Source organism: Thamnophis elegans, chromosome 13 (assembly GCF_009769535.1).
Source record: "Thamnophis elegans isolate rThaEle1 chromosome 13, rThaEle1.pri, whole genome shotgun sequence".
NCBI lineage: Eukaryota > Metazoa > Chordata > Lepidosauria > Squamata > Colubridae > Thamnophis > Thamnophis elegans.
The window spans coordinates 35,875,573-35,903,516 of NC_045553.1; the positions used below are offsets into that span (position 1 = coordinate 35,875,573).

A 27,944-nucleotide genomic window follows, 5' to 3' on the forward strand; every position below is an offset into this window, starting at 1 on the left:
TCCTGGATGCCCGGCACCAAAGAGCTAATAGGCATCAGAAACAGTTGCGCAGGAGATAATTGCACTCAGCTGGTGGTCATTAGGCTCCTTTCCAGACTATAACAGGACTGCTTGTGCACACGCCCCTCTTGCAGAAGTCAACACAGGAACGAATGTTGGAGAACATTTTTGTGAGCTTGGCAGGCTGGATTGCTGCCAGGGCTTATCTGTGCTGGATTGCTGCCCAAGCTTGTCTGTGCTGGTTTGCTGTCAAGGACCTGTCTGTCTGTTAATTAAATGCCATAACCTATCTTTGGCTCAGAGTGTGTTGGTGTGTGACGAGGGGTGTCAGAACATATGACCATCCTGGACAGGGGTGGTATTTATTATTCCCTACTGGTTCGCAAATGTGAGCACATGCACGCGCTTTTAGCCAAAAAAAATGGGGGCCTGAATAGGATGCTATAGAGCCGGGGCGGGTGGACAGGGTCTCATGTGATTTATTCTACTGGTTTGGGTGAACTGGTCTGAACCAGTAGAATACAATACAATAGCAGAGTTGGAAGGGACCTTGGAGGTCTTCTAGTCCAACCCCCTGCCTAGGCAGGAAACCCTATACCGTTTCAGACAAATGGCTATCCAACATCTTCTTAAAGTCTTCCAGTGTTGGGGCATTCACAACTTCTGGAGGCAAGCTGGTCCACTGATTAATTGTTCTCACTGTCAGGAAATTTCTCCTCAGTTCTAAGTTGCTTCTCTCCTTGATTAGTTTCCACCCATTGCTTCTTGTTCTACCCTCAGGTGCCTTGGAAAATAGTTTGACTCCCTCTTCTTTGTGGCAACCCCTGAGATATTGGAACACTGCTATCATGTCTCCCCTAGTCCTTCTTTCTATTAAACTAGACATACCCAGTTCCTGCAACTGTTCTTCATATGTTTTAGTCTCCAGTCCCCTAATCATCTTTGTTGCTCTTCTCTGCATTCTTTCTAGAATCTCCACATCTTTTCTACATCGTGGTGACCAAAACTGTATGCAGTATTCCAAGTGTGGCCTTACCGAGGCATCATAAAGTGGTATTAACACTTCAGGTGATCTTGATTCCACCTCTGAATACCACCTCTGATCCTGGAGTCTGAGATACTTGTGGAAAACATCAGCAGATGATTCCACGGGTCTTCTAGACCCTTTTTAAAGAGTAGACTTCCTTTCACTTCCTTGTGAAACTGAGGACATCTTTGATCCGGCTGAAAGAGGAATACAGGCAGACCTCAACTTACAACCACAATTGAGCCCAATTGCCCACAATTATGTGAACTTTGACCCATTTTATGACCTGACTTGCCACCGTTGTCAAGTGAATTGTTGCAGGTGTTAAGTTAGCAACACGGCTGTTAAGTGGATCTGCCTTCCCCCGTTGACTTTGTTCATAAGAAGGTTACAAAAGGCGATTGCATGGCCCATCCTAAATATGAACAGTTGCCAAGCGTCTGAATTGAGACCATGGGACCATAGAGATGCTGCAATGGAGGTGTGAAAAATGGCCACAAGTCACTCTTTTCAACGCTGTTGTAACTTTGAAAGTTCACTAAACGAATGGTTGCAAGTTGAAGACTACCTGTAGCTTCGAGGCAAGAAAATGCGCCATGCCAGGTACCCCTGTTAGAATCCTGGCAGCTGCATTTGGCTCGTAAGCACCAGTTTCATGGAGATGAATAGGAATCCTGCAACATCACCCTGTGCTTTTGAATTGCTCCAGTTCATTGGGATGCAGCTACCTAGGAGTAGTGCCCAGTGGTGGGTTGTTGTTGTTGTTTTTTTTACGTGCAGCCCGGCATGGGAACTGCAAGATGCAAAACATAAAAATCCTGATAAACATAAGCACAGCTTGATGCTCACTAATTACCCAGCAATACTATTTATATGCTGCTGGCGCTCCCAGAAATGAAGCTTCGACTAAGGGAAGTCCACATCAATATTAATGCTTCTGCTGTCATGTTAATACCCTGAGTTGCGAAGAGACAAAGACACACATTCAGGCAAGGGGAAAGGGAGGGGTAAGAGTGAGGGGGGGAATAGTTCAGAGGATCACACACACACACACACACACATCCAGGCAGAGAGAAGAAAGAAATCTGCATAAAAGGAAATATTAAGGTAAGTTGTACAGCACCTGTAGTTAACTCTTTCTGCCCACCCAGCATTTCTGAGATCTATTTACAGCTGAAAAAGAAACCAATAAGGAAAAAATATTCCTGAATGGGCACATTATGTCCATGATAAAAGGGGAAGTAATAGAACTTTTTTTGTGTTCAGATGTCCTGCACATTACAGATGGGTTTAAATCAAGACTTATATATAACATCCCAGTGCTTTACAGCCTTCTCTAAGCAGTTTACAGAGTCAGCCTATTGCCCACCTCCCCAACAATCTGGGTCCTCACTTTACTGACTTCGGAAGGATGGAAGGCTGAATCAACCTTGAGCTAGTTGGGATTGAACTCCTGGCAGTGGGCAGAGTTACCTGCAATACTGCATTCTAATCACTGTGCCACCATGGCTCAAGATATGGATAAGTGAGCCCATTTTCAGTCCACCCTTGTTCTGCTAGTTTGTCTCAAGTATGTCACTTCCATTTCTGAGTTAGTGTGTATTCCCCCCGCCACAATACCAATTCCCATCATTTTGAGCCAAGGTGGCGCAGTGGTTAGGGTGCAGTATTGCAGGCCACTTCAGCTGACTGCCATCTGCAGTTCAGTGGTTCAAATCTCACCGGCTCAGGGTTGACTCAGCCTTCCATCCTTCCGAGGTGGGTAAAATGAGGACGCAGATTGTGGGGGCAATATGCTGACTCTGTAAACCGCTTAGAGAGGGCTGAAAGCCCTATGAAGCGGTATATAAGTCTAACTGCTATTGCTATTTTGGAATACAAGGTGGCTTTCTTAAAAAAAAATCTCTGTGCATCACAAACTAAAACCTACTATTTTATGTGCTGCTTTCTTCAGTTGTTCAACTTAAAACCACCCAGCAAAATTGATTAAAAAACACAAATCAAGGGTAACCATTTTCCAACTGCTAATGAGACCAAGAATAGCAAATCAAATCGATCTGTTTATAAATGGGGGCCGTATAAAATCCTTCAGCATCTCTGAGTGTTACTTCATAGAGTCATGCTTATAAGTCCTTAACTTATGACTGATCACTTAATGACTGTTCTAAGTTACAGTGGACCTCATCAGAGATGCTTATGATCCATTTTCAAAGTTATGATGGTTTTACTGCCCTCACTCACCCCCCTGGTCACAAGATTGTATTATGGGCACTTGGCAACCAGCTCATCTTCATGGCCGTTTGCAATATTCCGCAGTCATGCGACCATGTTTTGCAATGCTTTTTGTAGTTTCCAATATTTACTTCTAGATCTGGCAAAAAAAATAAAATGTCCATTAGGAAAAATGGATTTGTTTAATGACTGCAGTGTTTGCTTAATGACTGTTGCCAAAAAAAATGTCAAAAATTCAGATCACACAATGCCTCAGTTTATGACTGCAATGACTAATGACCATACTTCTGGGCTTAATTAGGGTAGTAAGTCAAGGACTATCTATAGTTAAGATTGTGAAACGTATCTCTAGACATTCTTCCATGCAATGGGCTTCCTAAGCCACAGAGAAAAATGTCAGGAATTTTCTATATGTAACATTTCTGGTCTATTTGTGCTCTATCACTGAGCTGGTAATACAAAGCAGACTTGAAAGCAACCATCAGGTCTGGTCCTGTGGATCCATTTTTCCGGAGGAAAATAGTGTGTGTTGCAATCTCTTGTGAGCAATTCTCAAAAATCAACACTTGCTTATTGCAATTGTTAGAAAGTTTTGTCTTTTTTCCTGGAGACCTTGAGCAGAGATCACATCCAGATTCTCCATGAAAGCAGCTGTCAAGAGAACTAGAAAATAATGCAAAAGGAAATTCTCCCTTTGCTTTGCAGTCTTCTCCCTCCTGTCATGAAACGGGACTTGCCAGTTAAGAAGTTTCTGGCCCCAGTTAGCAATGGCCGTCATTTTTCATCTTGTCACTGCTCTAGGTGCAAAAATTCTCTTGACTGCTTATATTTTAAGAGCCTTCTTCCTTCCCTAGCAGCATTGCTGCATTCCAGTTCTTTAAGGCACATTAAATTCTCAAACAAGCTTTAAATCACTGCCTGCACCAGAAAGGAATTTCTTTGGAATGAGATTTTCAGAAGGATCTCTCAGCGTGGTACATAAATACATACCAATAATGCAATTCCTTTTGGGAAAACAGCAGTATGTAGGGAACAGATAAAGAAGACATACTAACCCCACCACCACATTAAAATCAGAAGATCAGAAACAGAACTACAATGAGCGTATACCAAAACTATTCACTGTATTTCTTCATACTTTCTACCTTTACAAGCACTCTTTGTTCTATTATAGGTAGTTCTCGACTTACAACAGTACATTTAGTGGCCCTTGGAAGTTCCAGTGACACTGAAAAAAGTTTTTCACACTTATGACTGTTGCAGCAGCCCCATGGTCATGTGATCAAAATTCAAATGCTTGGCAACTGGCTCATATTTATGACAGCTGCAGTGTCCTGGGGTCAAGTGACCTTCGGACAAGCAAAGTCAATGGGGAATCCAGATTCACTTAAAAACCATTTTACTAACTTGACAACTGCGGTGATTCACTTAACAAAAGTCATAGAATGAGGCAACATTCACTTAACAAATGTCTCACTTAGCAACAGAATTTTGGGCCTCAATTGTCATTGTAAGTTGAGGACTACCTGTATATCCTTATACATATTGTCTTTTATCTTTACACTTCTAACTTTTCTCTTTCTGAGAATCAACTCCATCCAAATGCAACTTTCTCAGTCTTCTCCCTTCTCTTAACACATTTACTCTTCCAGTACTGTATTCACTGGGTGTGCAATCTATTCCCATTTGTTCTTTCTTAAGATCAAACTTCCTCAAGCTACTTTTTCCATGCTGGTTGTTTCCTTTTTCCATACAATCCAGTTTCATTCATCACATGTGCACATATACAAACACACATACAAAACCTCCATACATCAACCAATTCTAAATTGTCCATCAAATTTTAAAACATGGCCATTTGCCTTGAGAGATTTAAATATTTTTCTTTGAGGTTCTGTTGTGGGAAAATCATTCCATTCCAATCCACCAACACCAATTTTCTCCATATTTTGTTTGTAGAATACCACTTTTATCTTCATCTGGGGCATAGATCTCGGTACCATATATGCACCAAATTCTGCCAAAATTCCCAGCAATGCCTAATAGCTGCGTAATTTTTTCACGTTTTTTTGCTACCTTTTCCTTCAATATACAGGCAAAATATTATATATGCAAAGATGAGCTCCAGCATGAGTCCAAAAGCTCAGAAAACCACACCTCTTGTCCTGGTGACTGACCGGATCCAGATCTTGCAGGAATAATATATGCATTGGATTGGGTAATTTCAATTGTTGAGTACAAACTGTTAGCCATTTGAGGTCAGCAACCAATGCTCCTTCTTGTAGTAGATAGAATAACTGAATCTGGAAAGTCTGCCAGAGTTTCTCTCTACCCCGTCTTATACCAAACAAAATGAAGGCAGGGATATTTTGAGTTTTTCTTTCTTTCTTCCTCCTTTTCTAGGACTCAGCAATCTTTCCCATTCCCAAGACCAGGTCTACATTCCTCCATGTATTTACATGCTGCACACTGCTGACCTAGGAATTATGTTACCAATCATAGATTTATGTCATTAGAGTAGAGTAGAGTAGAGTAGAATAGAATAGAATAGAATAGAATAGAATAGAATAGAATAATCAGAATAGGAAGGAACCTATAGAGCCGAAGTGGCGCAGTGGTTAAATGCAGCACTGCAGGCTACTTTAGCTGACTGCAGTTCAGCAGTTCGGCTGTTCAAATCTCACCGGCTCAAGGTTGACTCAGCCTTCCATCCTTCCGAGGTGGGTAAAATGAGGACCTGGATTGTTGTTGGGGGCAATATGCTGACTCTGTAAACCGCTTAGAGAGGGCTGAAAGCCCTATGAAGCGGTATATAAGTTTAACTATTGCTTGCTTGCTTTGCTTGGAGGTCTTCTAATCCAACCCCCTGCTCAAGCAGGAGACTCTACCATTTCAGACAAAGTCTCTTTTTGAAAGTCTCCAGTGATGGAGCACCCAAACCTTCTGGAGGCAAGTTAGTCCATATTCCATATATTTGTAATGTATGTAATACACCAGTACTTAGTACTAAAACAGTATAGGAAACTTTCAGTAACCGAGAAAGTACCATTACACTATTTGTTCAATGACCACCAACAAAGGTATAAGTAGCGGGCAAAAGAAGAGAAACTTTTTCAGAGGTTTCCTTTCCAGGCTTTTTAAAAAAAAAAATTCAGAAAACATTTTTGGGTGCACGTGTCTAATGTATTAGCATTTCAAGCAGACTAATTTCTCCAGATTGTGAGATTCAGCAATAGGATGCCAGAGTGGAATTCAATTCTCGGAGCTCTTGGGAAGTACATGTTACCACATGCTGTTGACATTCCTTTGAAAGTCCTGGTGTAGTTCTCAGCCGAAATCAAACAAAAAGCAAAAAAAATTAAATGAACAGGTGACTTGATAGGAAAGTGGTTCTAGATTTTGCAATGTGGATTATTGAGAGGAAACAGACATGCTTATTTTGGGAGCCACTAGATTTAAAAATAAATTGTTAACAGCAGGGCTGTCTGTGCATATATCAAAAGTGATTAAGAAGTGCTTCAAAATTTGCACGAACAAAGCACATCTCTGGTGTCCATTAAACCAGCTCATCTTTTTTTCAGGCTTCTGTTTGAGCCTGTACAAAAAAAATTACGGGCCCTTTAAGGAATCAGCTCATTAAAGTTAACGCAACTCTTGTTTGTTTGTTTATTTATTTATTTAGCATATGGCTGTAACTCTGGCAAAGAAGTCTGAAAAGAGGCAGTCTCCTTTCACCAATACCAGAGATTGTGGAAGGTGGAAACGCATTTCTCCCAAATCATTTTAGAAGCATGCATAGTTTTTATTAAACGGTATCAAAATCCTTTTTTTGTTTTCCATGCAGATTTTTCGCTATCAGAGAATATTGGAAATACTGTCTTAGGAGGGAAAACGGAAAAGCAACAACTTCGTATATGAATCTGTCCAAGCTTATTTACTATGCTGCTGGACTATTGATTTTGAGAAAATTCGCAAGGCCTTCTGGACTATGAAACTGTGTATATGGTAAAGAAATCAAATTATATTTTCAGCACAGATTCATGAGTGTCTCTCTCTTTCTCCACTCCATTCATATATCTTTCCACTGAACTGCCAAAAAGGAATATTCAGTCCTAGTCTCCGCAAGTGCCCACTGAAGACGGGGGAAAGAAAAGAAAGAAAAGAACGGGGATAGAAATGGAATCCACAAATGGACTTTCTGAATAGAGATGCTTCTTCGGCTGTCAATCAAAAAGAAATAGTAGCTGCTAATACTAAACATTTAGGAAGTAGAAAAACTTGATATCATACATAGAAGAAGGTGCAGGAGGAATTGCGGATTTCTTAAAAAACAAACAAACAACTTTTTGCTTTGACCAGATTCAGTTCATTTGGAAAGTTAACCATACAAGTTGGCCAAATCTTAAAGAAATAACAGGTGATGCTTGACGTTACAACAGCACTGAAAAAGGGACTTATGACTGTTTTTCACACTTACGACTGTTGCAGCATACCCATCGTCATGTGATCAAAATTCAGACCCTTGGCAAGTGGTTCATATTTATGACAGTCATAAGTCACTTTTTTCCAATACCTCTGTAACTTTGAACAGACACTAAATGAACTGTTGTTAAGTCAAGGATAGATAGATAGATAGATAGATAGATAGATAGATAGATAGATAGATGGATGGATGGATGGATGGATGGATGGATGGATGGATGGATGGACAGATGGATGGACAGATAGATAGATAGATAGATAGATAGATATAGATAGATAGATCAGTACAATAAAATATTCTAAATGAGCCAAACGAAACAAGATAAACCATAGGAAAATAACTGAATTAGGAATAAAAATCATTTTTTGAACAGTGGCTATCATTCAGAAATATCAGCCCTCTTCTTCAAGACTCCACGTTGAACAAATTTTGCCAACAGATAAATATATCTAAATTTATTACTTAATAATTTGAATTGTCACCCTAAACTCTATTTACAGCTTTCTCTTCCTAACCCATCATAATTCAACAAGCCTGTTAGGTCAACGTAATATAGGTATCCAAGATCATACTTTGAGCAGTTTCTACTAATATTGCATGGGTCAATCACACACACACACACACACACACACACACACACACACACACACCCCTATCTATATCTATATATCTATATCTATATCTATATCTATATCTATATCTATATCTATATCTATATCTATATCTATCTATATCTATATCTATATCTATATCTATATCTATATCTATATCTATATCTATATCATCTATATCTATATCATCTATATCTATATCTATATCTATATCTATATCTATATCTAATCTATATCTATATCTATATCTATATCTATATCTATATCTATATCTATATCTATATCTATATCTATATCTATATCTATATCTATATCTATATCTATATCTATATCTATATCTATATCTATATCTATATCTATATCTATATCTATATCTATATCATCTATATCTATATCTATATCATCTATATCTATATCTATATCTATATCATCTATATCTATATCTATCTATATCTAATCTATATCATCTATATCTATATCTATATCTACATCTACATCTATATCTCTCTATCTCTATCTTTATATCTTTATATCTTTATATCTATCTATCTATCTATCTATCTATCTATCTATCTATCTATCTATCTACACACACACACATACACACACATACACACACACAGACACACACACTGTATATATGCTGGTCTTTTACACCGGACCCAAATACAACAAGACCAGCATACCTACATCCGTGAAAATCTACGAAAACACACAGACACAGACACAGACACAGACACAGACACACACACACACACACACACACACACACACAGAGTCTCCCTTTATTTATTTATCAGCACAAATACAACACACACACACACATATACACAGACACACACAGACACACACACACAAATAACACACTAACTATAGTATATACTATACTATTGCAATAGTAGCTTATCAAATGCTTGATCAATATAAATCAGAACTGTTCAAGTAGCTGACAGATGGCTTTGATGCAACGGGCTCTTTTTAAAGGGGGTGAAGGGAAGATGAGTGGTAGTTAAAAAAATCTGCTAAGAAAATTAAACCTAGCTTAAAGTCAAGTGATTGTGCAAAAGAGGCTCCAAATGATTTCCCAGGCCATTTTTTAAAAATCTGTCCTTGAGCAATGGGAGGTAGAGAAAGGCATATGGGCCCTATATTAACATTTTATTAATTATATTTTTCCTTTGAGTATTTTTGCAGGTCTGTGATTTACAGCACCATTTTTTCCCAGATAACCACAGAACTGAATTTCATAGTTTTAATGTATGAAATATCCTGCTGGGAGATAGCAATTTGAAGGGCATTGATATCCTACAAATTAATATTCTGTTGCCACTGGTTTTGCTTTCCATTGGTTCTATGTGTGGGAAATATTTGCGGGAAAAAATCATTTTTAAAAAAAAATATCTATAAAGATCCATACACTCCCTTTCCATTAAAAATATTCTAGGTGATGATTAGAAATATCCATTAATAAGAACCAATTAAAAACCTCATAGCAATTAAAGCTACCAATATATATGGAAATGAAGACCAACCTCAGGGAATTCTTTTGGTCCATATACTTAAATTCCACATTTCTTTATATTTTGCAAATATATTCTCAGTTTGGAAATGTGCATGTTAAGGAAAATGGAGTATAAAATACATATGTGGGGAAATGTGTATATGGCAGCAATACATTTTCTTGCTGTTCTTTCATAATTAGTTGATATACAACTTACAATTGAGAATTGGTAAAACTGAAAAGGGGTAAATCTGTATGCTTTAATGGAAAAATGCTCATACAATATTTTATCTATTTATAGTATTGTTTTATGTCTGCACTTGAAAGATATTCATCAGTCCACATGCTTTGTGTCTAAAACAATTAAACACAGACACACAAATTATTCAATAGCATGATATGGAATTGAACAAAATTCCCAAAGTATAAAATGTTCCATTTTTTCTTTATAAGTCCATATTCTTAACTAGAACATTTTTAACTGGAGGAATAAAAATGTTTTTTAGTTCAATGAACAAGTCAATATATAAAGCCATGTAAAAGTTCAAAGTATTTTGCAAACATTGCCTGTGTTGAAAGCTACGGGTAAACTGATGAGCATGAAAAGACACAAACATACAGACACGCACACATAGAAACCTACAGTACATATATACATAATATCCTCAATTGATAGAACAGAAACATGGAGTTTCATACACTAATTGTATGAATTGTGTTTATTTGATGCTATCTATCTATTCCTCATTTGGGGAGAGGTGTGAAAAGTAACCTCATATCCATGTAATACGCACTGAACTAGCGTTGCTCTGGTTGAGCAAGAATTCTGGTTAGATTGTTAGGCCAGATTGGGTGAAGGAGCTACAAACACCAAAGTTCTTTTCTTATACTTGTTGACCATGGAGTCATTGATGGGAAAAACAGGTGTATTTATTCCTCCTTCTGCTATTCAGATATATGTAACAAAATAACAGAGCAACAGTTGGAAGTGACCTTGGAGGTCTTCTAGTCCAATCCCCTGCTCAAGCAGAAGACCCTATCTATACCATTCCAGATGAGTGGCTGTCCAGTCCCTCCTTTAAAACCTCTAGCACTCACATCTTCAGAAGGCAAGCTGTTCCACTGATTAATTGTTCTAATTGTCAGGAAATTTCTCCTTATTTCTAGACTGATTCTCTCCTTGATTAGTTTCCGGAATAACTATGACTATGTGAAAATGTTCATATGAGCTTTATTGCAAAAATCACAGAATGTACCGCAAAGAATAAGCTACACATACCATGAAGTCAGGTTGCAAGAGAGATGAGAATCGAAGCCTAGTTTTCCTAGGCTTTTTACACCAACAAATATAATAAAATGTTTCGGCTAAATCTTTAATGAAACCAGTCCTAAAGAAAGGAGATGACCCTATATTTCCTTCCACATCGCAAACTTTCAACAAGGAATGAGCAAGAAACCTTCGTCAATACCTTCTAACCAGATTTTGTGACGCTTTCATTTTCTGAATCAGCAGAAAGAATTTGATTGAGAATTACAACCCTATTATCACTCCATAATATGTGAATTGGCTTAACCTTTTCAGAATAATATTGTTGAGGGTTTTTCAACAGCAATACTATCAAAATAAGATATCTTGGTTGCCCTGTAATCAACAGCAAATATCTCATTATTGATTAAAAGGATGTATAGGCAGCCCTCATTTAGCAAACATTTGCAGTTATGATCGGATGAAAAAGTAATTTTACGAGCAATCCTTGTATTTATGACCTTCACAGGTTGGTAATAGCAAAATCATGATGTTTCACTTAGTTCCTGCTTCATTTAATGATTGGGGGAACCAAGTTGATGGTCCCAGTGAGGGACTTGTCGGTCTACTTGTCGAAGACTGCCTTATGTAGCTCAAACTATGCCTATTTAACCTAACATTGGGTACTCTGCTTGGCATAGGCCATATAAAGTCTTAGGAGATTTTTTTCCAGTACTTCCTTAGAGTTTTACCTGTGCGAAACAAGTGCAATATCATAGTTATTATTTTCCCATTAATTTCAGCAACAGTTATGCCAGACAGAAAATGAATAGATATGCAGTGAGCAGTTACGATGGATTTTTCAAGAAATAGCATCTTCTGAGGCAATTGACAGTAATTGACACAATAAATGTAATTGATTAAACATATAATGCATTAATCTGAAATAATTATTGGATAGATTAAGAATCAATTGAAAATTCATACCTAGAAATGACTTTTTAATGGATTGTTCTGCAATTGGCAAGAGGTAGTAAGTGCAGTTCCTCAGTTCTGGTCTATTCAGATTCTGTTCATCGATGGTGTAAATTAAAATGTGGAGACTGGTCCATCAAGCTTAAAGGCTTTACAGTTTCACCATGGACCATCGAGAACTTGGTAGGCAGGATAAGAATTCAAATCAATCTTCATCAGTGGAAGGAACGACCTGGAAAAAAAAACAATTCACAGTTTACCTATATAAGCATCGAAAATATAGAGACAAAGTGGACAGATGGGAACATGTGATCTTCCAGAGGTTGCTGAACTCAAGTCCCATCAATCTTCACTACCGACCATGAGTGTAGCATCTCCATCTATCTCCACAGATAATGCAGTTCTGAGGAAATATTCAAGTGGAAAATTCTGGAAAAGATTAGTCCTCTTATTAGGATAAATAAAGGTGATTCTGCAGGACGTACAGTTTGCATCATAGCTGACCATTGTAGCGGGCTGCCCTGGAAACGGCGAAGAATTGGCTCATGGTGCTCTGCCAGGGGAAATGGAGCTTGGGAAGGCTGTGTGCAGCCCTCCCGAGCTCCATTTTTGCTGGCAGAGGGATACAGGAGGCCATCGCAGCTGAAAACGGAGCTCGCAAGGGCCATGAGCAGCACTCCCAAACTCTGTTTTTGCTGGCAGAGGGTTTCAGGAGATCATCACAGCCAAAAATGGAGCTTGGGAGCCCATTTTCACTGGCAGAGCACTCGGGCCACCACAGGCGGCCGCAACACGAGTGACATTGAGCTGGCCATGCCCACCCTGACCCTCCAAGGCCAAACACAACTGTGATGCGGCCCTCAATGAAGTCAAGTTTGATACCCCTGGGATAGACAGACAATCCTATAAAAAGAGAGGTTACGTGAACCAAATTTGTATGGCGTGTCCATGATATAAGCCCATGGATATTTTCATAAACATTTTCAGCACCTTTAAATTTTGTTTTCATAGTAATGGTTTGAAACATGGGCCAAAAGTTGACTTTTGAATGCTGTGCCAGAAACCATATTCAAACAAGCTGATTCAGTTAGAACAAAACCCACTTTTTATTACAAGGTAGAGGCCGCTTTTAGAGAAATCCCCAAAATTGCAAACAAGGCTTTTGAGGCAAAGGGTTGCATATCACTGAGACACCCCCCCCCCAATTTGTGTACATTTTCTATAGATTTAGAAGATGTCCACAACATGGATTGTTTGCAAGGGTGAAAGCCTTATTCAAAATGGCAGCTCTGATGGAGCAATTCTTCCTTAAGTTCACTTTTTTTGAACGCATGTCCCCATTTTTCCACAATCATTCACCTTGAGTGGTTCTTTCCAATACACTGAAGGGCCATGATGGCAAACCTATGGTACGTGTGTCGGAAGTGGCATGCAGAGCCATCTCTCCATGAATGCTAGCTATCGCCCATTGTTCTTCCTGGACAACCTGTCTTCGCACATGCATGCATGCCAGAATCCGGAAAAGTAGATGACTGGTGTGCATGCAGACACTGGAAAGTGGAAGCTCAATTGCCCAGTGTGTGTGCATGTGCACCCGGGAACTGTTGTGGCCCGCTAGTGGGCAGCAGAGCTCGCAGCAGAATTGGACAGTCTGGAGGTTGTGGAGGAACATGGGCCAGTTCTGGGGGCTGAGGAAAGCTCAGACAAGGGCTCTATGTCGGAGGTAGAGAGGGAGCTAGACAGCAGCGAGGCAGAGGAACAGCTGGAGCGTGTTCCCAGTGTGTGCATCCGCAGAGCTGCCAGAAGACAAGAACAACAACGACTTGGGAGTGAAGCCACACCTTGGTGGTGATTGGCCCCTCCCAGAGGAAACAAAAGAGGAGCGAATGTGGAGTGGACTTTTGCAGGAAACAATTTGTTTCTTCGGTCGTTTCAAGAGAAGAAAGTTCTGTTTGTGATTATAAGAGACGCTGTGCCAAGTGTTGACTTGCCCTGCATTTGGAAACTAGTTACCTGGCAGTCCGCCAAGCGAGATAAGGTTCGTGTTGATAAATATTCCTCTGAAAGACTGTTTGCCAAGCCTGGCTGACTGTGAATGAAAGGACACAATCCTGTCAATAAAAGAGGTTTTGCCAGGACCCAGACTTTGCTTCATGTTTGTTAAGGAAGCCTAAGCAGAACAGGAGCTGCTCTTCCAGTTTCCAGGGCTGCCCGCCCGCAAAGACCAGCTGGCTGGTGCACACGGGAGCATGCACTCTTCCGGCTAGCTAGTCTTCGCGCGTGCATGCATGCCAGAAATCAGAAAACCAAGTGACTGATGCGCATGCTGGAAAGCGGAAGCTCAGCTTCCTGGTGCATGGATGCGCACCAGGGAACTGCTCTTCCGGTTTCCGGTGTCACCCACGTGCATGCTCCTGTTTTGGTACTCAGTGCCGAAAAGTTTCGCCAACACTGCTGTAGGGTATGGAAAAGACAGCATAAGCTCAGTTCTGAGGATTCAAGTCCATCAGGAGGTTTATAACAAAGCCAACATTTAAAAACTGCACTGGGAATTTGGAAATTATCTTGTTTTACCACAGTCGCAGTTCTGACTGAGGTTTAATTAAAACCAAGTTAAACATACACACACATTCAGAGAGTAACTATTTCAGCTACCACTTTATTGCATAAATAAAGCTTTTATCACTGATTTTTTTAATTTACTGTAAGAACTTTGCAGCTCAATTGGATAGGTGTTTATATTATTTCAAGGAAAGAAAGAGGGGGGGGAGGAATATACATTACATACATGCACACACACTGTATATATAGATAATCCCCCATAATCTCCTAGAGTTGCACCTAAAATACAGTTTCTTGCAAGTGACCTTTTGCAGAAAGGCTGTTTCTATGGCAACGGCATTGTTCGGTTCAGTTAGAAGAAAAATACTGCAAGAGAGGAGCAAAAAAAAACCCTCCTAATTTTGTAGCATTTGATGTCACATTTAATATGGACAACTTGCCAGCGATAAGCAAATCTCCCCATACTGGTGTTTCTCAGAGATTTAGCAATCCAGCTCAGAATGAACCTAATAAGAAATAAGACAATTCTGGCAATATTTTGGATGGAAACCAAGGTACTGATCTCCATTGAAATGCACATATAGGTAAGCACGTAGAATTTCACAGAGTGGCTATTATTGCAATTATAATGCAACTGACATTGTGCATAAGACAGCTGATTAAAAAACTCAAGCAGTAATTACTATGTAAAGTGATGATTTCTGTCTATGGAGATTCTCAGTCATCCAGGTCCTGGTTGTCTCAAAGGTGCTTTTTCAAAAGGCAACTGGACAATGTTTCCCCCCCCCCCCCTAAGGAAGAAGTTTTGCTTCTCACCCAAGAAACTTCATCAGTTCTAATGAAGCTTCTTGTGTGAGAAGCGAAGTGTTTTCTTCCTCGAGGGAAAAAACAAAGTCCAGTTGCCTTTTAAAAAAGCATTTTTGTGATAACTTCTGGCTCAATTATTGCAAATCTCCAAGGGCAATGGCAGACAATGTACAAATACACGAATTGTTCCAGTGTAATATACTAAGGATCACATCCAAAGAACTAAATAGTTCTTAGCAATAGCAATAGCAGTTAGACTTATATACCGCTTCATAGGGCTTTCAGCCCTCTCTAAGCGGTTTACAGGGTCAGCATATTGCCCTCAACAACAATCCGGGTCCTCATTTTACCCACCTCGGAAGGATGGAAGGCTGAGTCAACCCTGAGCCGGTGAGATTTAAACCGCCGAACTGCAGAACTGCAGTCAGCTGAAGTAGCCTGCAGTGCTGCATTTAACCACTGCGCCACCTCGGCTCTCAGCTTCTTCAGCTTCTAGAGCTGTGTTGGAAAAATGGTTGATATTTTAACTGTTTTCGTTTACTTTCAGTTTAAGGTCTTCCTGGCTTCCTATCCTTGAGCAAAATCCTAACGGGAGACCCAGGGAGGTTTTCTGAGAGGAGAAGTTTGGTGTTCAGAAGATTGAGTAACAACTACAGTAACACCGTTTCCAAGAGAGCAACTAACTAAATAAAAGCATCTCCTGTAAAGATCCAAAAGAATTTCTCAAACTTCCTGAAAACAAGGCAGGAAAAGGACATCTTCTTTCACATAGAAGAAATTAGGGAATTGGAGATACTTCAGTTCTTCTAGTCCTCCAGGATTCTGATGTTTTTCTTCTATCAGTTGTATAGATGTGCTTGGAAACTCCCCCCCCCCCCCCCCAATCTAATGTTTCTTGGATCAGTGCCCATTTTCTCAGGTTCATGCTTCACAGAGATTTAATAAAGTTAAAGTTGTTTAAGTTTTTGTTGTTCCTGGATGCCCGGCACCGAAGAGCTAATAGGCGTTAGGAACAGTTGCGCAAGTACAGGAGGTAATAGCACTCAGCTGGTGGTAATTAGGCTCCTCTCCAGACCATAAAAGGACTGCTTGTGCACATGCCCCTTTTGCAGAAGTCAACGCAGGAACTAATGTTGGAGAACATTATTGTGAGCTTGGCAAGCTGGATTGTTGCCACGGCTTATCTGTGCTGGATTGCTGCCCAAGCTTGTCTGTGCCGGTTTGCTGCCAAGGACCTGTCTGTCTGTTAATTAAATGCTGTAACTTATCTTTGGCTCGGAGTGTGTTGGTGTGGGACGAGGGGGGTCAGAACACAAAACCATATTAACTTCCATCCAAAGTTGAGTCAGAAGTTGAGAAACATTGGAGGGAAAAAAAGTGACAATCAATGACCTTCCTCAACAATAACCAGAAGACAATTGTTAGGGGATACTGGTGGGTGGTAGGGAGAAGTAACCCAGATTTGTGCCATCATTCACACATTACAGTCAAACATTGATCACCACACAGCAGCCAATTCAAATGTTTCTTCCTGTGAATGTTTAAAGCTGGACCTGAGCATGCAGCAATGAGGAAATCAATGACATCTCTTAAGTTTTTGAGATGAGATGGTTGAAGGCATGACTTAATGAAAGAGAGACCTTAACAATGCTGTTCAAATTCAAACTAAACTAACTCAAATCTTCCCTGTAAGAAGCCTGAGTGAGCAGCTGGAAAAGTCATCATACCTCAGTGCCTCCTAAACGGATCAAGACAAAAAACTGGCTCGCCAAAAAGTAACATTCCCCGTCATAATGTCAAGCTAAATAATAGTCCGCTATTCCCTTTCTATGGTTAAAGCTATCATGTGCAGGATGCTTTGTAGCCTTGATATATGTGAGGACTTTCCCACAAATAGCTATTTACTTGAAGAAAGTAAACAACTGTTGTCTTTACAAGGTAAAGTGGGAATAACAATCCGGATTTGCAAAACTTTTTTTCTGTTTTCTGTTAACTTTTGGACATGGTTATTGACAGCAACTGAAGGTTTTTGGAACCACAACAACAGCTTCATCTAACCAAGATCTTAACCAAACAGAATAACAAAGTTGGAAGGGACCTTGGTGGTCATCTAGTTCAACCCCATGCTCAAGCAGGAAACCCTATACCATTTCAGACAAATAGTTGTCCAACGTCTTCTTAAGAGCCCCCAGTGTTGGAACACCTGCAGCTTCTGGAGGCAAATCATTCCACTAATTGTTAATTGTTCTCACTGTTAGGAAATCCTTCCTTAATTTAAGGTTGGTTCGCTTCCTTGATTAGTTTCCATCCATTGCTTCTTCTCCTGCCTTCAGATGCTTTGGAGAATAGGTTGAATCCCTCTTCTTTATGGTCTGGCCTTCTTGTATGCAAGATAAACAATATAACTCTATATGATGCTATTCCTACCCAGCCAGCCTTTCTGAAATATTCTTTTTTCCCCCCAATACCTGGCACATCCAGCAGCATGTCATATCACTGGAATTTGTTTGGTTTGGTTTATTGGATTTATATGCCGCCCTTCTCCCAAGGACTCAGGGCGGCGTACAACATTAAAAAAAACACATATTACAATTAAAAAAAAAATAGATAGAGTATCCAAAAAACAAACCCAATTAAGATTAACAATAACATCTTTAAAAAATCGATTAAAATTAACAATAATCAATCATTTATTTTGTTTCGTTCAGGCCAGGCTGGCTTGCTGGAAAAGTCAACTTTTTAGGGCGCATCGGAAGGACCGGAGGTCGGGGATTATACGAAGCTCTGGGGGGGAGCTCATTCCAAAGGGAAGGCGCTCCCACAGAGAAGGCTCTCCCCCTGGGGGTCGCTAGCCGACACTGTCTGGCCGACGGCACCCTGAGGAGGCCAACTCTGTGGGATCACACTGGACGGTGGGAGGCTACCGGTGGCAGTAGGTGGTCTCGCAGGTATCCTGGGTCTAAGCCATGGAGCGCTTTAAAGGTCATAATTAGTACCTTGAATCGCACCCGGAAGACAACCGGCAATCAGTACAGGCCGCCTAAAAGAGGCGCAACATGGGAGCACCTAGGTGCCCCCATGATAACCCGCGCAGCGGCATTCTGGACCAAACACCTTCCAATGATCTTCACTCAGAACTTTATCCTTGGACAGCAGGGTTAGATACCTGTCTCACATGACCATTTGAAAAGATGACAGCCTTGTTTCCAATTTATTTATTTATTTTTAAAAAAACTAATTGTTTCCACCACCCCCTCCAGGCAGAAGTAAGGAACTTGTTAGAACCCTGAGAGACTCATCAGAAACTGCATCATGAGCAGTAGGAAATGTACCTCATTTGCATACTTTAGCGGCATGTAATCAACATAATTTGGATATCATTTTCATCATGAAGAGAAAAGATGACTCACTGTAGCTAGTGGATACTTTGCAATTAATCTGCAGAAATGACGGGTCGTAGATGAGCTCCTGAAGAAGCTGACAACATGGGCTTGAAAAAGCACAAGGGTAATCACACACTTGCCCCACAGGCACAGAAATTATTTATATCAAATACTCCAGCGTTTTCCCACAACATTTTCCTTTGCAGCCTTAGGAATGCGGTAAAACCAAATGGTTCTTTCTGAGACAAATACGCAACCTCTGAATATATCAGTATGCATACATCAGGATTGGGCCACTGGTCCTGGCCTAGTTCTATTTGCATAAACTCACTGCAGAATCCATTGTCTTGATTTCTGGAATGCATTTCATGCATTGTCCTTTGTGCATAGAGATTACATAGAGGTCTGTCAGTTACAAGAATTAGGTTAGGTTGCAATACAGAATACAATACAATAGCAGAATTGGAAGACCTTGGAGGTCTCCAAGCAAGTCCTTGGAGGTCTTCTAGTCCAACCCCCTGCCTAGGCAGGAAACCCTATACTGTTTCAGACAAATGGCTATCCAACATCTTCTTAAAGACTTCCAGTGTTGGGGCATTCACAACTTCTGGAGGCAAGCGGTTCCACTGATTAATTGTTCCAACTGTCAGAAAATTTCTCCTCAGTTCTAAGTTGTTTATCTCCTTGATTAGTTTCCACGCATTGCTTCTTGTTCTACCCTCAGGTGCCTTGGAAAAGAAGATATATTTAAACCTATATACAAGAATATGGGCAACTAAAATTCAATACTAAACTGGCATCAGGTAAAGCCCAACGAAATTCAGGAGGGGTTGGACTTGGATTTTTGGGGGCAAACATAATGATTCTTATCTGATAACACACTTAACTCCTCCCTCCAATTTTGTCTGCTTTTCTACAAGATCAGAGTATCTGATTGTTCCTGTAAAGCCTTTTGGCCCCTTTCTCTAAGACCATAATATTCCTTCCACTCAAGGAAACTCGTCACCCTCTGCAAAATTACATATTTAGTTAAGGAAGACATACTTCCTAGGAGCACCATTGAATTTGTAATCTGTTCTTAATACGTAGTTTTAAGGAGATCTATGAAGCTGTTTCTTCACCCTTTGTACTGTGTTGATACATTAAAACATAGTGCATAGATAAAGACTCTAATTAATTTGGTGTAATCTATATAACTCTTTGGTTATTGCAACAAAACTTGTAATTCAGACTTGAACGTATTAATATTTCTGCAGAGGTCTAATATAGCCAAATCATAAATAGGCAGCAATTTATTGTGTTGGAACACAATTTATTAATAACAACCTGTGTTTGTTTGAAACAGATTGAAGGAGCTATTTACCCACACCATGTGTCGTGCTGACTTGTTCCAAAATATACAGTTTAGATAAAGAACTCAGAAGGAATTCAAGTGCCAAAGTTAGTGGCCAATGATTACAACTTCACAAGAGGAGAAATGTTTCACTCAGAGAAAGGTTTGAGGCTGGATGGCTTCAGTTACACCACAGTATATATTTGGGAACTATATCTGCTCCAAGTCTTAGAGACCTGTTGCCAACCGGATTTTGTAGGAGATGACCAGGCTGAACCCAAGGAAGGGGTCAAATGTGTCATAAGTCATGAGCCCCTGTATGCCTGCAAGAGATCTAAATCCAGCCCACCTTGAATGCCTCTCTTATCTCCCACACCAGGGGTGGGTTTCTCGCCCTGTTCCAACCGGTTCGGTTGGAATGGGGCCGGTGGCGTGCTCGTGCACGCGCGCGGTGCACGCATGCGTACTAGCATCTGTGCGATGCTCCAGCTGCTCCTGGACGATCGCGCAGATGCTGTATGCGTCCTGCGCATGCGTGGAAGCGCAGAACTCATCAAAACCGGGTAAGGACCGCGGGCAGGCGGGCGTGCCCTTCGCCGTTCCTGGAAGTTACTTACTTCCGGGTTCGGCGACCAACCGGTTCGCAGGGACCGCCACGAACCGGTTGAAACCCACCCCTGTCCCACACATTTCCCTTGACTATTATTTGGTCGGATTCTTGTAGAGAGCTTAAGCTTGCAATAAATCTTTATACTCATTTGAACTGCCCGAATCTCCTGATTTCCCCCCTGACAGATTTAGCATTAGCTTAAGCATTAGATCCTCCCAAGCTATGTAGCATATCGGGCATCAAGGGTTCTCTATCATTTTTGGTCATTGGTGGTATTTCAGCATCTTTTCATGTGATGTTTAAAGTCTTTAAGCCTTCCATGAATGTTCTTCATCATGTATTTCAAGAGGATCCTGTTGATGGTTTGGCATGGGGCGGGGATGGGGTCCATCTCACTTCCACCATGGGAATTTAATTGTTCTCCATGCATAGAATATGTCCTGCAATTTGGGGTCTTCTGCGTGTGATAATGTTGTGTAGTTTGCAGGAGAAATTATTTTGCAGCACTTCTTCATTAGTGACATAGTCAGAATAGTGAATCTTTAGGATTTCGCGAAGGGTTCTTTGTTGGAAAACGTCACTTCTCTTGTTAATACTTGCTAATACCGATAGCTTGTTATTACTTGTCAACTTGACTAATAAAAGAATACTGAAGTAGATGAATCCGTGGTCTATAATGCAGATTTCATTAGCATAACCTATCTGCAGGATGTATTGGAAAAAGTTCTGAAATGTTTTCTAATTCAAGGAAGGAGGTTGGATCAGAGGTACGACAAATTTCCCGCCAGGTCTAATCTTCAAAGAGTGCTATTGGATCATGTAAATGAATTACCCAAGGAAGAGCTTTGTGCACCTTTGAAAAAAAAATCCTTCAGGTATTGCAGTGTTTTCCTGAAGGTTGTGCAAAGCCTGGGAGAAGCAGGCTGCCTCAATTGCCAGGCTTGCTTTCCCAAACAGCTTCTTTCTGGCTATTCTGCAAAGCCTCAAAGGGGCCCAAAACATATCAAAGGCTTGACGTGGCCAAGTCCCATCAAAGCAGCCACTTCAAGGGCTTTTGGCAGTCTACTGCCTAATGTTTATGCATGGGCAGAAGCATAAGGACAACAGAAAAGAGGGGAGGGGGCTCAACTAAAGTGGCAGGCACCCAGCCATCCTGCTTCCTTAAAACCAAGTCTTGTACAAATTGGATCATTCCTTTGAACCAGTTCAAGGCAGCTGCACTTTGCACGCCCCGGGGGTTTCTCAGAAGCAACGAATTCGCTCCACCTCCTGACCCACTGAAACAATACTTCCCAATGCAGAAGAATATATAAAACAAGATTCCACCTGTAAGATACGTGGAAGCCTTAAGGGGACCTTTTAGCCCTTTTCAGCAGAAGCCCTGGCCTTCTTTCACTCTCTGTTCTTTCCCCTCCAACAAGCTTTAACAGAATATGGATACTCCTCCTCCACTTACAACCACAATTGAGGCCAACATTTTTGTGGCTAAGTGAGGCGTATGTTAAATGAGTTTTGTCCCATTTTATGAGCTTTCTTGCCACCGTTGTTAAGTTAGTAACCCAGTCCTTAAGTGAATCTGGTGTCCCCATTGATTTTTGCAAAGGGATCACATGTCCCCCCACCCAGGACACCACAACCATCGTAAATATGAGACAGCTGCTAAGAATCTGAATTTTGATCATATGACCCTGGGGATGCTGCAACGTCGTAATTGTGAAAAATGACCATAACTCACTTTTTCCAGTTCTGTTTCAACTTTCAAACTGTTGCAAGTTGAGGACACCTGTAATAGAGTTGGAAGGGATCTTGGAGGCCGCCTAGTCCAATCCCCCGCTCAAGCAGGAAGCTCCTGTCGGAAAGAAGCTAGATCCTGCTGGGAAGATCAGTTACAGAAAACTGAAATACAGCAGCCTCCTTCACACATCTATCCAATGCATCAACCTTTCCCAAATTCTTTGAAAAATGTTCAAACGTTTTGAGAAAGAGGTAGAAAGACAGAATCCTCTCTTGCAGAAGAAGGAAACTTGGAGCCTACTTTCCCAGCCTTTGATTTCCTAAGTGATAGCAAACGGAATCCAAAATTAGAAAGTAGAGTTTGAAAAAATCCCTAAAAATCAAGGTATCAAACTCTGGTTTCAGTAAGTTTACTCCGATTAGAATTTCTTTCAGATGTCGTGGGAAATGGCATTGTAAGAAGCCAAGAAATGTTGTCTTAATGCATGAAAGAGGAAAAGAGGTGATATAGACAGCATAATCATTTCCACTTCAACAAACTGGGACAAATATTGTAATAACTTAATCATACCACTGGGTATCTCTTGACCAACATTATACAGTCTAAGATAAATACTCATGTTTCTGCCTAGCTACAGAAGATGGAGTTTCAATTAAATCTACCAACTGAGACTCCAGTGAGTGCTTTAATATACAAATTCTGAAGTTCAAAAATAGGACGCTTCAAACCAAGTACAGAATAAAGAGATAACTTAATGGTCATTATTACATCGCCACTTACTTGGGAGTTTTGAAGCAAGGAAAAGCAGATGCCAGCTAAAACAGCTACAGTGAAACTGTGTAAGTGAACTGTCCCCAGCTCTGATTGGCTGATAACTTTCCATGAGTTTTCCATGAAGGTTTTAAATCACTGCATTTATTTCTGGGACTTGGAATTGCTTTTTAAAACAACTTTCCTTATTTTTATGTTCTTAAGAGGCATCTGAATTCAACTGCCACCATTCCAAGTAAAAATGTGTCATTCCTCAGCAGGACAATGCTGCCAGAGCTCGGGTGTACTATCAGGTAGTATGCTAAACTGGCAACAGAATAACAGAATAACAAGAGTTGGAAGGGACCTTGAAGGTCTTTTACACCATGGTTTATGGTTTATTAAACTTGTATGCCGCCATAATCCCAGAGGGACACCAAGCCCCTGCTGAGGCAGGAAACCTTATACCATTTGAGACAAGTGATTGTCCAATCTATTCTTAAAAACCTCCAGTAATGGAGTACCAGAGGTGGGTTCCTACCAGTTCACACCTATTCGGTAGAACCAGTTCGTCAAATCTACCGAACCGGTTAGAAGAGGTTCCACCAGTGGACCTGGAAAGCAGGCCACACCTACAGAAGAGCTTCCAAAAATTTTTGAAACCCACCACTGGTCCTTGGATAGGATTATTCTACACTGTCATGCTCATATTTATAAAACTCAGTGCCTCTGTGAAAGGTGAGGATGACTACTGCGTTTGTGGTGCAATGAGAACATTGCGTGTGTTGAAGTTGTTTTAACGCAAACCAAAGAGACCTTTTAAAAAACAAGTTTACATCATGTTCTTATGCATGCCAGTGCTGTGTGTGAGGTCATTTAAGGTGGTTCTGACAAGCGTCGTCGGCATCTTCATATCCGGTCACATGGGCGGCAAGCCACTCCCATCCGGTCACATGGGCAGCAAGCCACTCCCATCCAGTCACATGGGCGGCAAGCCACTCCCACAAAGGAGGCCACACCCACAGAGTAGGTTGGAACAATTTTTGAAACCCACCACTGTGGAGTACCCACAATTTCTGAAGGCAAACCATTCCACGGGTTAATTTCACTGTCAAGAAATTTCTCCTTAGTCCTAGGTTGCTTCTCTCCTTAATTCGTTTCCATCCGTTGCTTCTTGTCTTGCCTTCTTGTGCTTTGGAAAATAGGCTGACCCTCCCTCTTCTTTGGGGCAGCCCCTCAAATTTATTTAGGGTTGGACTAGAAGACTCCTGAGGTCCCTTCTATTATTCTACTCTGTTATTCTTCCACTCCAACCCCCTGCTCAAGCAGGAAACTCTATACCAAACTAATGGTTGCTAGGCAAATAGTTGTACAAGAGGCTGCAAAGAGTCACACACAGCTATGAGCTACCTGGGACCTCTCCCTGAAATAGAGAATGAACTTTAACAACTTTAAAGGACTGCCCAGTCAAGGACCTCAAGTGGCTCAAGATATTTTGTGGCAACCGGTATATACAGTATTAATCTACCGCACTTGGTAGCTAAATGTGATTTATGCTCTGGACAGAAAAAGATAGGCCTGCAACGAATACGAACAGTCAGTAAATACAGATCATTCACTGCAAAGGAACTAGTTTAACTGAACACCACACATACAGATCCAGGTTCAAAACAACCCAAAGCTTCTAAATGTTTCTTCTTAAAATTCCCCTTTTACCCTCCAATTATCATTCCAATTATTACAATAATTTCAAGGAGATGCTTAAGGTGACCAGCTTAGGCCAGAGTGACTTAATGAGCTCCATGGCTGAGAAGGGCTTCCTAGCCCCTATCTACTCTTGCTTACTGGAGAAAGCAAGTATGTTTGGAAGAGTTACCAGTAAAAGGAATAGCAATAGCAATAGCAGTTAGACTTATATACCGCTTCATAGGGCTTTCAGCCCGCTCTAAGCGGTTTACAGAGTCAGCATATCGCCCCCACAATCTGGGTCTTCATTTCACCCACCTCGGAAGGATGGAAGGCTGAGTCAACCCTGAGCTGGTGAGATTTGAACCACTGAACTGCTGAACTAGCAGTCAGCTGAAGTGGCCTGCAGTACTACACTCTACCCACTGCGCCACCTATAGTCTGGAGAGGAGCCAAAGAACATGGTGGCTGGACCCCATCAAGGCTGACACCAGCCAGAGCATAGAAAATGCTCAAAGAAGCAGTGCAAGATCAGAAGAAGTGGAGAGACCTGGCCCATTGAATGGTCAAGAGTCAGGCATGACTGAATGGATAGCAACATGATCATCTCTCTTGCACCTTCTAAGAATAGAATGGAATGGTATGGTACAGTACAGAACAGAACAGAACACTTAGACACAAGAGGAAATTGTCTTCTTTGTGAATAGGGACAACAGTTCTCAATTAACAGAAGCAAGCTGAGAATTCTGATTCTTTTTGGATCACTGCTGATCCCTGGCCACATTCTTAAACTGGTTTAATGGCTTCTGAGCTTGGATTACTTGAGTGAAAATCACACACACACACACCCCCCTAAGATGGCTGAGAAGTTCTCTTCCTCCCTTACCACTCTCCCAGCCTTCCGTAAAGCCACCAAGACCTGGCTGTTCCGGCAGGCCTGGGGCTGTTGATCAAATGTCCAGCTCCACCTACACTGGATGGATGATGTGCAATTTTAATAATGTACCTTTTTTTTAATGTTTTTATCTGTCTGTAAGCTGCCCAGAGTCCCTAGGGAGTGGGCGGCATACAAATTTTATTAAATTGGAAATTTTATTAAATTCTTGAAATTTGTAGGAATTATATGCAGATATGTATCCATACCGTAGGAAGAAGCAGACCAGGGCACAATCAAGGGACTTGTGCACCTCTGCCAATTTCATTTTTACTGTTGTCGTTTTTTTCTCTCCCCCTCCCCAAATTTTAAGGTATCCACCTTTTCATCCCACCAAAATCTCTCCCTTCAGGGTGGCCAGACGAACGGCACCCCTTTCCTCCTCCTCCTCCTCCTCCTCCTCCTCCTTCTCCTCCTCCTCCTCCTCCTGCATCTCAAGGGTTAAGAAGAAATTCAAAATATACACCCCCCCCAGACCTTGCTAACCCAGTGCTCTTGGAGACGCATACCCATCGGCTGAGCTAACTCTCCAACTCAGCCTGAGGAGAGGAATTGTTCTGCAGAAGTAGCCCATTGGCTGGTTGCTATGGAGACCGACATACCACAGTTCTGACCCTTGAGAGGTTTAGCACTCGGCGCAGCAAGGCTGCCAGCAGCTGGACTGCAGCTGTTGCTGGGTAAGATTCAGCCCGGTTGTAAGGGAGAATTCCCTCCTGCCACAAACAACTCAGCTTGGGCTGCCAGCAAAGACAGCCTGCCTTTGATTGAGACGAATTAATATTTGCTTAGGGCTGGGGCTGCTGTTGTCACTGTGCAAAACAAGATGTACAAGGCCGCGGCGGCATCCATCCTGCACGGGAGACCTTAGCAATCGTAAATGTGGAGAGAGCTGGCTGAACGGAGGGTCTCTTGAATTGGACAGGTGTGAAGATGGGCTGTACACGTCGAGCCATTTATTATAGGTGACCTTGATAGGTGGGATCTAACTCTGAACCCCAAAGATCAGTCACACTCAGACACAGACACATGCATAGAAATTGTTCTACCTGGACCTCCCAAGAGCATGAAGAAAACTCCTTGTCCCAACAAAAAATCCCTTTGAGAGAGGGGAGGAAAGGTGAAGAAGAGGGGAAAGGTAGAGGAGAGGAAGGGGAAGGAGAGAAGGGAAAGGAGAGGAGGAAGGAAGGAAGGAGAGAAGAAAGGGAAGAAAGGGGGAAGGAAGGAGGGAAGCAAGGAGGGAAGCAAGGAGGGAAGGAGAGAAGAAAGGAGGGAAGGAAGGAGGGAATGAAGGAGAGAAGGAAGGGGGAAGGAAAGAGGGAAGGAAGGAGGAAGGGAAGGAGAGAAGGAGAGAAGAAAGGAGGGAGGGAAGGTGGGAAGGAAGGAGGGAAGGAAGGAGGGAAGGAGAGAAGGAGAGAAGAAAGGAGGGAGGGAAGGGGGAAGGAGGGAGGGAAGGAAGGAAGGAGGGAAGGAAGGAAGGAAGAAGAAGTAGGATTGTTGTAAAATAAGATGGGTTTATGGGATGGTAAGAAAGCAATTTCAATTATATTGTCAACTGTAGGGGAGAAAAATTGTTACAAATACATATTATTAATAACAGTTATGAGATCATATAATTGTGAATGTATATATGAGAAATAAAATTTAATTAAAAAAATCCCTTTTATTAATTTCCAGTGAATTCTGCTCATTCACATCCAGCAAAGACTTTCGAGGGAGGATTTACAGTCACAGGCCTTGGAGAGCTGACAGCCCGAGATCTGCTGAACTTGGCAAGGAGTTTCGGAGAGTCACAAACAATGGTGGGATTCAACCAGTTTGCACCTATTTGGGAGAACCGGTTGTTGGAAGAAATCTCATTTTGTTTTTTCCCCACTTTACAGGGCTAATCCTGTAAGGAAGGCAGGAAGGAAACATTCTGGTGCTGTTTCTAGCCTAATCTGTATTGCCTTGCTTACAGAAACTGCCTCTCTGGTTACATTGTAACAGCTAAGGAGAAGCGCCCATCGATGTGAGTGATGTTGAGTTGGCCACACCCACCCAGTCACATGACTACCGAATCACACCTACCC

The 27,944-nt window shown here is 41.3% G+C and overlaps 1 long non-coding RNA gene across 1 annotated transcript in view; it reads right to left on the reverse strand.

Annotated features, from left to right (window-relative positions):
* LOC116516503 overlaps positions 1-27,944 on the reverse strand; it is a 134,580-nt gene that overhangs the window by 38,090 nt on the left and 68,546 nt on the right. Inside the window, exon 2 of the long non-coding RNA XR_004256361.1 lies at positions 12,088-12,307. This is a non-coding gene — a long non-coding RNA (uncharacterized LOC116516503). The remainder of the gene's footprint in view (positions 1-12,087; positions 12,308-27,944) is intronic.